A 5,335-nucleotide genomic window follows, 5' to 3' on the forward strand; every position below is an offset into this window, starting at 1 on the left:
CAAACCTAGACTTCTACACTTTTCAAAGTAATAAGATGCGCTCTTCAGAGAACGCAAGGATGACATTAATAGCTCCTTGGGAGCCCCAGAGAGAATGGTTTCCCCAAGCTACCTCTCCTGGTAGTAGATGTTCTTTGTCTAATACCTTTCAGGAAAGATCTTCCCAAACAGCCTCATTTGAGAAGATTCCATCAAAACCTCCACATTCTTCGAATGACCACTTGGAGACTGCCAACTGCCTTGTACAAGCTAGAGGCTTTTCAAGAGCAGCTAGGGAATCAATCCTCAAATCTAGACCCTCCACTGTTAAACTGTATCAACAACAGTTGTCAGTTTATCGAATTTGGTGCCTGTTCTGAGTGATATCCAGCACCTGTACCTCTGTAGGTAACCTAATTAAGTTCTTGTATCTTAGGTATGCGAAGCAACTTTGTTCCTTTAGTTAAAGGATATTGTGCTATGTTGCCTTCGGTTTTGGGACATTCTAACTTAAAGATTGATTACAATTTAGATTTGAAAGAGGTGTTCTGATCTTTTGAGCCAGGAAACCTCAAAATTTTCTTGTAGTGTTTTAGGTTGGAATTTGGACGTAGTTCTAAAAATTTTTTTACATTGCCTTAATTTGAGCAGTTGTCTAAATCTTCCCTTGAGAACTTAACATTAAAGACACTTTTTCTCTAGGCTCCTGCCACACCTAAGCATATTAGTGAGCTTCAAGCCCTCTCTTGTAATGTGGGTTTCATCTAAGGAGACGTCTGCCTTTTTTTTAATGCTGATAGCACCTAGCAGCGCAAAGATATAAGCTAACTTTAACAGTAGGTAAGTATCCAAATACAGTAGCTAATTTTATCATGAAAATTCACATTTAAATGTAATACCAGCGAACTTGTAGCTCAGTATGTTTCAGTTATACTTTTTTTTTTTTAACTAAAACGTCATATCACTTAATGTTAGCTTTTGTTAGTTCGTTATATTTCAGGCTACTTAGTTTATTTTCCATTTGAATTTCTCTAGTTTATTATCAGCTATAAAGTAATTCAGCGGTTCAGGATATGTACTGCATATACTGTATTGGCAACTTTGTTTGCTAATCAGTTAGACCCTAGCTCTGTGGTTTCTCAAGTAACTTGGGAAACAGTATTTTTTATGGAAGATAAGTAATTACTTCAGCATGTATGAGGTTGCTAATTATTTTTCAGGAGTCTTGGGTTTTTAATGTAAAGTTCTTATCAGAGTAATATCAGTAATCAATTATATCAGGATACAGAAGTTTCGTATCCATTTATTATTATGTATGAAAAACCTCAGTCTTTTAATGGATAAGTAACTTTTTTCTTTTTTTTTTTTTTACTTAAGACCACCTAAGTTTAATACCCTGATGTTTCAGGGTACATAGTTTTCACCTAAATTTCTTAGCAGTTAAGGTCAGCTATCAAGTCTACAGTACTAGCATATTTCAGGATGCTTAGTTTCTTACGTGTAATTCTCATTAGTGTAATTTCAGGTATCAGGTAGTGTAGAATGTTTCAGGTGACACAGTATTCAAGTATTAACATGAATTTTGTATCAATTTAATGTCAGCAATTAGGCAGCCATGGCTACAGTTTGATTCTTATGTTTGAAGAGAAATATTTTTGTGAACTTACAGATCACTTGTTAGGTAACTTATTATTTTTCAATATATCTATCTAGAACTCTTAATTTTGGTATGCAGTATCCTGCAGGTCATTGCCCAGTCTTTGTAAGACTTATAGTAGGGTACAGTATTTCAGTTATTGTCAGTAATGTTTCTGAAGTTCATACGTGAGTTCATATGTTAGTTCATGTTAGAAAAAGTAGGTTTGATTTTATATGGAATACTATCTTCATAGTAGTCAATGTAGTTTAGAATAGTTTTGTGAAATAAAAGCTATTAGATTTTGCCTTCAGAGAACAAGTAATATTTTCAGCTAAAGTGCAGTGAATCTTAATATTTTTTCTCAATAAGACATAAATAGTATATGGTAGTGGTGGTATACATTGAAGTTTCTCATTTTACTCCTTGCAGTCACAATCATAGTTTGTGTTAGTAACTGAATCATATCAGAGTTCCTTTAGATTGGATTATTAATAGCTTGAAGGTCTTCCATCATTGTAGTAGTATGTGAGCATTGGTACTTCTACTTTAAGACTTAGACTACAAACTCGATTTGTGTAATCCAGGAGGGATATCACAGCCTGAAGTATTTACATGCATACATTCTGGGATAGGAGGTTTTTCCAGAATCTATTTTACTAGTTTTTATCTCAGCTGTGATAACAGATGGAGAACTTGACATTATTTTCAAGCAATTAAATAATACTCTTAAATTTGTTTAGAAGTTGGCCATGGCAATAATGAATAGTCATTAACATTAAACACAAATTAATTATTAAAATTCTGTAATGTAAGTACTGTGGATTATCTACTCGAGAGTATTATTATCTTGGCGTCTGCATATTTCAAGACACTGCTGGCATGGTAAGTTTCAAACTGAAACCATTACTTAAGGAATAGTTTGGTATTGTTGAAAATTTTTTTTCCAGATAATGTACTGCAATAAGTAAACTCAAATTCAAAGCATTAATTTGGGGGATTTTTGCACTGTTGACAGTATTTAGGAAAGGGCATTAGTCATAACTCAAACAAAATGTTACTTCAAGGATAATTTGGTTTTCCTGAAAATGGCATTCCAAGTAAAATGAATCTGCATGTAAACTCAAACACAGAATATTGCTTTAAAGGTAGTTTGGTCTCATAAGTATATGAATATGTAAACTTAGAAGTGCAAAGTTTGATTAGATTGTTCTGGGTACATTCATTGGAATAATTTTGTTATGGTTAGGTTGACTTTCTTTAAGGATTTAAATCATCTTGAGAACTTGTCAGTATTTATCAATAGAAGACTAAGTATTTTCCAGAATTTTGTTCTAAAAGGGAAATTCACTTTCTAGTGGACTTTAGCTATCTAGTAAATTACTGTTTTTAAGGTTTCAAAACAAGCAAGTCGCACATCTCTTTGCAAGATTTTCATAAAGGGATTGATTTTCCATTGAAGGTGTAAACTTGAGTAAGGTTAAGTTAAAGAAGTTAAACAGTAAAGTGGAAGAAACTAAAAGGATGGAAAGTAAAAGGAAGGTATTTGGTAGTCAAGGAGTTTTGTTATACAGGTACTTGCTCCAAGAATACTCACTATGTAGTTTATTTCATGAATATGAAATTTGAAATAGTTACCAAAGATGCATTTTTATCAGAGTTCTATTTTAGCTTACAAATGAAATCAATTTGGAGATTGTTTTTATTTTAAATTTTAACTAGATGCTTGTGGCTTTAATATAAATTGTTTGAGAAATTCATGTTTATTATTTCTGAGTTACGGCTAGTGCAAATTTTAGAAATCCAAATGCCACAGTGTCTTGATATATAGTTTATTTCCTTCAGTTAAAGTACTAATCTTTGTTGTGCTAAATTTTATTATACAATTCCCATAGAATTTCAGTGACATGATTACCGTATATTTCTGTGTATGAGACGACCTTTAAATCCTAAAATTCACCCCTAAAAATTGGGGGTTGTGTTATGCTACCATTCTAAAAGTCAAACCTTGAATTCTAAGTGGTTTATTGGTAGGCTAGCCTCAGCCTTGGTGCGATAACCACCAGCATACATGAAAAGATTCACATTATGAAATAAACTGATAAAACCATTTTTACCTTATATATATTATTGGCACATCTTCATAATAAAAAGCCTCTTCAAGGAATAATTCCACATCAGTGAAATCAGCTTTCATCTATGCAAGCCCCGCAGAAAAATGTAAACATCCAGTTATGGTTGTCCTCGCAGCAACCTTTATCTTTGGTAATCTTTCAGAAATATTAGTGGTAGTGTAATTACAGTAGTAATACCATTTAGGATAACAATATTCATTTCATAAAAATTCACTACCATTTTGGGGGTAAATAACAATTTTTTATTACTTACAACCTTTATTTTTCACTAAAATTCATTTTACAGTAGTTGCATTTAAAACTTAGGACATTGGGTCACAGTGAATGTTCTAGCAGCAGCTCAGTTGTTCAAATTCTTGGCTACTTCTATAAATTTCAGTTTAAAACTAGCCTCATATTTTCTTCTTTTCGCTGGTGGCTCCACGATTGATATGGGAACACAGTAATAAGAAATTGGAACTAACTTGAGACAGTTTGTGATTGTTGATGAAGTACATGTATAGGTAAATGGCCATTAATACACCAGGCTGTCTGTAACTGTTTAGAGCAATTCAGTCATACAAATGATAATTATGTACTTTCCCTTTTCAGTGACGTTTGTAGGAAAAACATGATATAGAATCGGCTTTGTTATTTAGTTTATTTTGAATTTCTAAGGACACAGTAAGTAAAACCATTTACAGTATAATAACATCATCTTTATATAACCAATATTTCATAAGATACCTGTTGTTGCAATTTAGCAGTTGTCTTACACTGCAGATAGATAAATGCATGAAAATTTGCCATAATTTTTGACCTCGTATTAGCTGAAGGTCGTCTTATACATGGACATATACAGTAAATCAAACTTAAGTTAAATGTTATTGTTAAAACTTGAACTTGTAAATTTGAATACTTAATGGGAAAACTACTGTAATGCCAAATTGTATATTGATTTTGTTGTAGGACTTCTGTGTTTCAGCTTTTTGCTCAGTTCTCATCAAAACTTAGACTTCATTTAGTTAGGAAAAGTAATTAGTACCTTTGCAATTTCTTAGGACAAGAAAGTGACACCAAAAAAATTCAAGAAAATTATAACAATATCCAGTGTCTCCTTGGTTATGGTACATTTTTGGACCATTTTGCTACTATGTTTTTCAAGCCATGTTTTGTTAGATGATACACATCAGGCGGACATTTGCCTTAAGTACAATATCACATTCATAAGAGAATGTAGGTTAGGGTTGTAAAATCTCTCCACACCCTCCTCAACTGTAACAGTTTTCATTGACATAGGAAAGGGTATGACTTTTCCTCAGTGGTGACAGAAAATTGGGATTAATCAGGAGAAGCTTACTGGAGGTATTTAAGGTGTTTCCCATCATTGCAATCAACAGTCAGCTTAGAAAACCATTTTTTGAGTCGGCTTCAATACTGACAGTTGACTGCTTGTACCTCCTCTTGAGGACACTCCCTCCTTTAGGGCATTGCTTTGCTGGCCTCAAGGGAGAAGAAAAAAATTAATCCTAGTATTCCCGCATTATCAGCAACCATTCTCTGTATGTATAATTTCATAAACTCTTTGGATCAAAAAAACAAACAA

The sequence above is a fragment of the Macrobrachium rosenbergii genome, chromosome 3, assembly GCF_040412425.1.
Source record: "Macrobrachium rosenbergii isolate ZJJX-2024 chromosome 3, ASM4041242v1, whole genome shotgun sequence".
Lineage (NCBI taxonomy): Eukaryota > Metazoa > Arthropoda > Malacostraca > Decapoda > Palaemonidae > Macrobrachium > Macrobrachium rosenbergii.